The sequence below is a fragment of the Oryzias melastigma genome, linkage group LG20 (genome assembly GCF_002922805.2).
Source record: "Oryzias melastigma strain HK-1 linkage group LG20, ASM292280v2, whole genome shotgun sequence".
Taxonomy (NCBI): Eukaryota; Metazoa; Chordata; class Actinopteri; order Beloniformes; family Adrianichthyidae; genus Oryzias; species Oryzias melastigma.
The window spans coordinates 19697402-19705614 of record NC_050531.1 but is presented as its reverse complement, the minus strand read 5'-3'; the positions used below and the strand labels follow the sequence as shown (position 1 = coordinate 19705614).

The 8213-nt window shown below is 38.4% G+C and overlaps 1 pseudogene; it reads right to left on the bottom strand.

Annotated features, from left to right (window-relative positions):
* Positions 1-68: 68 nt before the first annotated feature.
* Positions 69-4627, bottom strand: LOC112151592 (annotated as a pseudogene).
* Between the last annotated feature and the right edge of the window lie 3586 nt (positions 4628-8213).

Sequence of the window (8213 nt, the reverse complement as noted above, 5' to 3'; positions counted from 1 at the left end):
TTCCTCTGACTTGCTGCATTATTGGGTGCCCAGTCGTCTCCCCAGTGGATCTTCAAAGTTGGCCCCCTCCCTTACACCTACGTGACAGTTGCGTTTACCTTCTTTCCGACTGGAAGCTGATGTGTCATCAAGTGGTCGTTGAGACCCTCTGGGATGCTAGCTAATTTCCACATGTGGGTATGTTTGATTTTGAACCCGACACCTGCCTCACAATGCTCAGGACAGCTTCGCCCTCGCCAGAAGAAGGTGTAGCTGCCACCGGTTTCTAGCCCTGTCCTTATGCTAGATGATGAGTAGAGTGATCCTAAAAAGGGCTGCTCGATTACTCAGGAGGCTGCCAAACTCTACTGCTGCCTCAGTCCAGTGAAGAGCAACCACTAGTCCTGAGCCGCCTGTGTGCAGGTCTGCAACTGCACCTCCCAGTGTATCCGCACCTGCTGCTTTGCCGCTCCCCTATCGCCACAGGACTTGAAATTGTCATGGTGATAATGATGCCATGACTTGCGCTGGACTTTGATTAAAGTGAGGGAGACCTGTGCAGGGTCAGCCTCACTCTCTTGTCCTGAGACGCCGTATCCAGTGGCAAGACAAGGTCAAGACGGCAGGGGTCGGATCAGGATGTAGGAGCTGGCAAGTGTGCCAGACAACCACATTAGGGGCTCCACTCCAGATTTTCTGTCGGGGTTTGCTCCCTTGGCCTTTTGACTTTCTCAAGCCACCCGCAAGGCAGTGGGACTGAGACAGGTGGTACTGGGCTACAGCTTACCAGTAGCAGATTAAAATCTGACCTGACCTGCGCATTGTACATCTTTACATCCCTAACAATTTTCCTGGCAGTTGTGGCAGAAATGTTTGTGACCGTGGTTTGGTTTCAACAGAACCCCTCACTCCTTGATCAAAGTTGCAACACTGCTGACTGGAATTTTTGGTTCCTTGGATTTCTTTTCCATCCCTTTCTGGTTTTGTACAGTTCAGTACCTTTTCCCATAGATTTTTTAACAGCTATTTAGCTTTCTCCGTGACTCAGGATCCAGAAATGTCAGTGCAATACTTCATGAAGGATGCAAGGGTCTGTTGGGAGACCAGAAACTTTTGCGCACACACATAGATTACAGGCAAATGAGTAACAGGTGAGGATTGTTACCTTCAGCTGTCATTCAAACCCTTTGTATAAGCTTTGTGTTCATGTTTTAGAGCAAAGTTATCAGGGTAAATAACCATTTGAACAGGGTCATTTGAAAAGTTTCTGTTGTCATTTTGATTTAAAAAGGATAAAAAACATTTTTTGACAATAAGTGGCTTCACCCGACCACTAACTATGAGTGGGAAACAAGTTTTTGTGCCATTCATATTCTATGAAAAACAAACAAAAGAAAAATATATTAAAATTTCTTCCAGGGTATGTAAACTTTAGATCAAACTGTAGATCCAAACATTACTGGAGTGGGACTTTAATGAAGTGTATGTTTCTTCTGCTGTTAAATATTGAGTTTTCTATTTACCTCCAACAATCAGATCAATCTTTGGAGATGTCTGCTTCCCCAGATCATTTGTAGCAACACAGTAAAAAGCTCCTCCTTCTGCTGGATTCAGGCTGTAAGATTCTCCTTCAGCTACTTTCTGGTCTCCAACTTTGCTGCTCCTGAACCAGCTGAAGTTGATGACAGCAGGTTTAGCTCTGCTGGAACAGGTCAGGTTCACCCAGCTACCTGCAGACACTGAAGCTGATGGACTGATGGATGCTAAGGTGTTCTTAGGAGCATCTGAGGAAAATGTGACACAGGAACTTTATTCATCAGAAGCAGCTGAAGTGTGATGTGCTGACAGATCACTTACATGAAACACTGAGAGTCTTTAGTGTCTCTGCTGTCTTTGGTGGTCCTTCATTCACAGGATATCTGGCAGAACATCTGATGGTGAATCCATCATGGGTGTCTGACAGAGTGATGGTCTTCTGGATTTTAGTTGTAAAGCTTCCATCTGTGTTTGTCTCCGTTTGTCTCTGAGAGTCTGCTTGTAGATTCCAGGTGAGTTCAGGAGGGGAGTGAGGACAGGGAGTGGGAGCCGAGCAGGTGATGGAGACAGACGTCTTCTCCTTCAGATCAGATGGGATTTCAATGCTGGGATGCTGAGGAGAATCTGTCCTTCCACATCATAAACAAAGAAAAAAGCATTAGATGCAAACACAAAAACTCTTACATCAAAGTATTAGGGCCATAAAAAAAAAGGATGCAATATTAAAAAAATTTTTCTCGTAAATTTATGACAAAAATCTTGTACATTTGTGATATTAAAGTTGAAGAGAGCCTACAGTCCAGCGAGCAAACACCAACAGTGAAAAGGGTCTTGGATTTCAACAGGTAAGCTGAATGTTTAAAACGTTACAAATTTTTTAAACAATTGCATCTCTGCAGAGCCTGTTGATGAAGCCAATGATTGGTTTCTGCACATTACAGAGACATGATGTAAGGTGGTGAATGGGCTTCTGGGTATGTGAATTGAAAGGGCAGAATTAAGTGGTGGTCCCATGAATATGTGTTTCTGCGCTCTTTAATTTACATATGAAACTCTGCATTACCGACACCAAGCCCCAGATTGTCAGCCTATCTGATAATTTGATTTTGTTATAAATTTGGCCTATGACTATTTAGCCTATGACTTTAAAGTCATATATTCTCAACTTTATTCTCATGATCAAACAGTTGCAACCTTTTTCTCTGAAATTTACAAGATTTAAAGTCGCAATTAAAAAAAGAAAGTTTGTAAACTGGCCCTAGTACTCTGTCGTAAACTGTAAATATTTGAAACGTGTTATCTAACATATTCTTTGACGTTTGCCTCAGTAGAAAAAATTAACATCATTATAATTTTCAATGACAAAGAAAATGTTCTCACCTTGAATTTTTAGCTCAAAATGATTGCGAAAGTCAACTGCTTTAAAATTTCCATTTTCAATCCTAAAACAATATCTTTCTGTATATTTTGTGGTCAAATTAGAAAACAAAGTGGTGCAGTTTGTCTGTCTCAGGTTTCCAATGATCATCATTGGATAGATGTTCTCCTTCTTACTGCTGTTGAAAATCACATTGTTTAGATGCTGCAAAAAAATTGTAATAATTTTTTATCCAAACTCCAAAGGTTTCTTTGCTGTTGTCAAACTTCTCTCCATTTCCTGGTGTTGTGTCAAAGCTACATGGAATTATCAAACAGGATCCACTCAGAGCTTCCAGCTTCTTTGGTGCAGTCATGTGAAGGAATGATTTCTCATTGCATTCAGCCCAAACTCCTGGAATGAAGAAAATGTGGATTTAATGATGAATTCTGATAAACAAACTGAAGTTCAGATGCAGTTCACATGGAGCCTTTACACAACATTAGAATGAGATATAAATAAAAGAATGAATGACTGAAAAATGTCTGTAAATGAAAGAGAACAAACATCTGACCTGGAAGGAAGAAGATACTCAGGAACATGTAGACTGTCAGCACGTTCACAGACAGAGCTGCCATCAAACTCCTACATTCATCCTTCATCTCTGTGGAACTTGGTGACTATTTAGAAAGAAGATAGCATCATTTATGAAGAGGTTTGAGGGTTGAAGAACTGTTAGCGAACACAAATCTCTGTAGTATGAATATTTGTGTATTTTCCAGTTTGTTTTGTTTTCATTTTTTACTATATATATATATATATATATATATATATATAATTTTTGTGTGTTTTTTTTTAATACAATTTAGTATTTCTCCAAAGATTAGGACAGACGTGCCCAAAGTCCGGCTCATGGGCCAAACGTGGCTCGAGTTCAAATTTCAACCAGCTCACAGGTTCCTCCTAAAATCAACATGTGGCCCCCAACGCTTTCTGAAACTTTAATTGCAACTCAAGACTTTTCAAACATGTGGCAATTACGGTCCTGCAAAAATTATTGTGACATTTACTCGCTCATTTTTAAAAAGTCAACTATAAAAAAAAAAAAAAAATACAGTGAGTGCCAACTCTTTCAGTACAAGTGGAACTTGGCATCTGTTTTAGTGAAATATGAAACAACTGTGTCTGCCTTATATGCCAAGAGACTCCAGCTGTTTTCAAGGGGTTCAATATCAACAGAAAATATCAAATATAACACGCTAACAACGTCGAGCTAACTATGAACAGTGTGAACTATTGATATATTGACAATAGTTTTAGTAAAAACAAATTGAGATGTATTTGCTGTCTGCCAGCACGTTAAGAAATAAAAATTATGATCTTGCACTAAAATGTTCTAATGTTTTATCTGTTATCAAATATTTTCACCTCATCAAATCTGTCCCTCTGCAAACCCTCCTTGACTACCTGATGGGTTAGTCAGAGCTCATTTTGACTAAAGTTATTTTATGAAATAAATAAAACCTCAGTGTCTAAATTGTCTTACTTAATTAAACGTCTTTTATAATATTTTACCAAAGTTGATAAAAAGGTTAAAAAATCTAAAGACAAAAGTCAATGTTCTCTCACCTGTTGAGTCTGCAGCTGAAACAGAGAAACTAAAAGGTTTTTCTTCAGTTGCTCAGAAATAGATAAAAAGTAACTTCTCTGTTTTACAGCCAGTGTGGTGTAGACATAGATGTTTATCAAGATGAATTCGTTCTTCATTCTGTGACTGTAATGGAGGAAGTCATCTTTTAAGGCCTTTTAAAGTCATATGAGGTTTGATGGTTCGTTTATTCTTTCATACAAACTGTTCCAGAGATCTCTGTTCAACCACAGCAGAAAACTTCTTAATAAAACATGTATTTTCAGTGTTTTGCCTGTTAAAAAATTCAATCTAATTACAAAAAAAGTAGCTGCAGCCATCGTAGGAAACACTGATAAAACCAATTTCTCAACCAGTTTATTTACTTCTCTTTTACATTCAACACAGTTTTCCTTTTGATTATCCAGCAACCTTCTAGACCCCTTTCAGGGTCATTTTCAATAGATCACAAACCACAAAAGACGACCACACACACAAACATTTACTCTGAACAGACTATAAGTTAATCAATCACTCTGGTTTTGGACTGTGAGATGAACCATTAACCACCAGATGCCGTGTGGGATTCAGTATCCTTCCTAAGAACTCTTCAACTCAAGATGTTAACCTGCAATAAGAACGCCTGTTTGAGCTGGAATTTAGTGAAGACAGGACACAATTGGGACATATTGTGCATCTAAAATGAAAGTTTTTTTTGCTGATCACCGCTAGCTCTGTGGAGAAATTGGGTGATGGTGTTGGACTGGGGGCGGTGCTGTCAGAGCAGACTCTTCCTGAAAGAGGCGGTCTCAGTGTTTTTATGCGTATGGGAGGGGCTGCTGTTGAGAGGGTAGGTTTTGAGAGGATTACTCAGAAATGCGTGAATAGATCAAAATACCAGTTTGGGACTCTTTATATAGAGGATTTAAATATATATTACACTTAAATCTCAAAAAGTTGTTTTTTTATGTATAGTCCCTTTAAATTGCTGTCAATCAAACAGTCACAGACAGGTTTTGTTTGAATTAATGAGATTTCTTTACATCACAACAGCTCTGCTGCACATGCACTAAACCCCTCATTTAGCCTGACTAGCGTGTCTATCTCAGGTGCTGGAGAAGAGAAGATGCATCTACAAGAACATGTTAAAAATGTTCACTCTATTGGAATGGATCTTTCAGGTATTGTAGCTTGTCAGATCACAGATCTATAGTTGTTGTGTTATTATAAATAAGTGCATGTTCTTAAAAGCTCACTTGGTTAAATAAAGTGTTTAATATATATATATATATATTATAAGTTTTAATATGAAATTAATAATAGATTTTAATATAAAAATGTATTCATTTTCTTTTGTAAGTGCATTTTTTAGCAATATTTTTCAGGTAAGGCTGCCTCCCCTAACTCCACGTCACTATTTTAATCCCTTTGTTACATATTCAGAAAAACGTATTAAACTGCTGCCTTTACCTTTGAATTATCTTAAACCATTGGAACCACATCAACTCAGTTTCTTGAAGTTTCTCTAAATCCATCTAGAACTGAATTCTGTCTTGTTCAGGCTGCAAAAGCGCAGCTACAGATGAAGCGATGAGGAAATCTTGGTTGGAGCTGTGGATCCAAAGATTCCACAAGACACGCTGCTCATAATGGGCTGTGGCACTGTTGGACTTCTCACAGCGCCCGCCTTGCAGAACTCAGACACTTCCTCCCAAGGAGTGCATTTAATAGAAAAAATGGCAATTTTGCCAAAAATTTCTATTTCAGTACACCCCAAAAAGCACTTCCTCCAAGCGGGAAAACGTTTTTTTCAATAAATGAAAGGTTTTTTTTAAATTACGCTTTTTCCATTAAGATAATTTATTGTTGAAAATCCAATTTGCATAATTTTATAGTTAATGGAAATGCAGCTACTGACTGTTACACTCCATTTTATGTTTATCAGCAGCAGCTCATTAAAAGATGTGAACATTTCTTAAAAAAAAAGAAGCACAAGGTTTCCCAAAATGCATTTCTTCTTTCTGCACTGCTCAAAAAGAGGAAGCAAGAGGAGAGCAACAGTAAACAGACGGCTTGGTGTAGATCATCTCATCAGTGGAAACTTGCTAGGAAAAAAAATAAAATAGTCTTTTTGAAAACTTTTACAAGTCATAAGAGTTCTACCACATATTGTCTTTTGTCTCACCTCTCACTGAAAACACCTCGGTTCAAATCGCGGCTCAATATTTTCTGTATAGAATGTTCTCAGTGTGCATGGGTTTTCTCTGGGCTCTTTGGTTTTCTCACAGTCTAAAAGCATGCCTCATAGGTTAATTATTTTGTTAAAATTGCCCCTAGCTGTGTAAGCGTTTGACCCTGCTACAGACTGGTAGCATTTTGCACGTCCTGCCTTTACCCAACAAGCGCTGGGTTGGCTCCTGCAACCCCATCATCCTAAAAGGGATTTTGAGAGCTCTAAAGATGGATGAAAGATGGCATAGTATCAAAAATGTTAGCTTTAGCCAAAACATGCAAATAATCCTTTAAAAAAATAAAAAAGTCAATTTTACTCTTTAAGGTCTACCTAATAGAAAAACAATAAAAAAAACAATGTACATATTTTTCCTTTACTGTACTTAATGGTCTAACCCACATGTTAAAGTCAAGGCCCGGGGGCCGGATCCGGCCCTCCGGGTAATTATATCTGGCCCTTCAGACCATTTTATTTTATTGTTATTAATGACTCTATATTATCTTGCGCTCATTTATAACTTGTATAATTTTGACAAAATACATTTTTATTCAGATTAAATTATTAAAAGTTATTTAAGGTTTAAGTTGATTAATTCTAGAATAATATTTCAGCCTTTTAATTGTTAATGTTAAAAAATTATGGCTTTAAAGTTTTCAAATTTGGCATTCTCTTAGCTTTTTGGACTATTTCTAGGCTGTTTTAGAGTTTAGCTACTACTTCAGCAACATGCTAGCTGTTTTGGCTAATTTAGGCGTTTTTCAGTTTTTAGGCTATTTTGGCACTTAGCTAATAGTGTAGCTGACTATCAGCTTCAGCGTTTTCATCTATCACCTTCAGGATGTTCAGATATCAATTTCAGCATCTTCAGCTATCAGCACTAACATCTTCAGCAGTCAAATTCATCTTACAGCATTCACATTAGCATTGTTGCAGGTGGAGCTATATATTTTGCATATATAGCATATATAGCAGCGGTCACCAACACGTCGCCCGCGAGCACCACATCAGTCGCCCGCAGGCCTCTTCTAAAAATAGCACAATTCACTTGTGAGCTGCTCGAAATTTTTATTTTAGTGTGATGCAATCTTTTTAAATCACACCTACCTTCATAAAGGATTAAAAATTGAAATATCTCAAAGCTATATTGTAACGACTCAATTGGTATGTTAATGGTAGCAGGGACGCCGCAGGGACCCAAAAGGCGAGTTACTCTCTCACTGTCTGGGGAGGAGAATAGTCCCAGAACAGTCTCAGGCAGAAGAAGACAACGAAGCAGACTGCGTACTCTCACTTCCATTATCATCACCCATTTATTTTATACACACATCAACAGCCAAACAGTATGAAGGTGACTTCTGCTCACAGCTCCCTCACTCATGGTGAGCAATGTAACACGCCCCAGATTTCCCACTTCCCATGAGTCTTAGGAGCTGAAGGCGGGGCTAACCCCCGGGACGCCACACTATGTTCATTATTTCTGA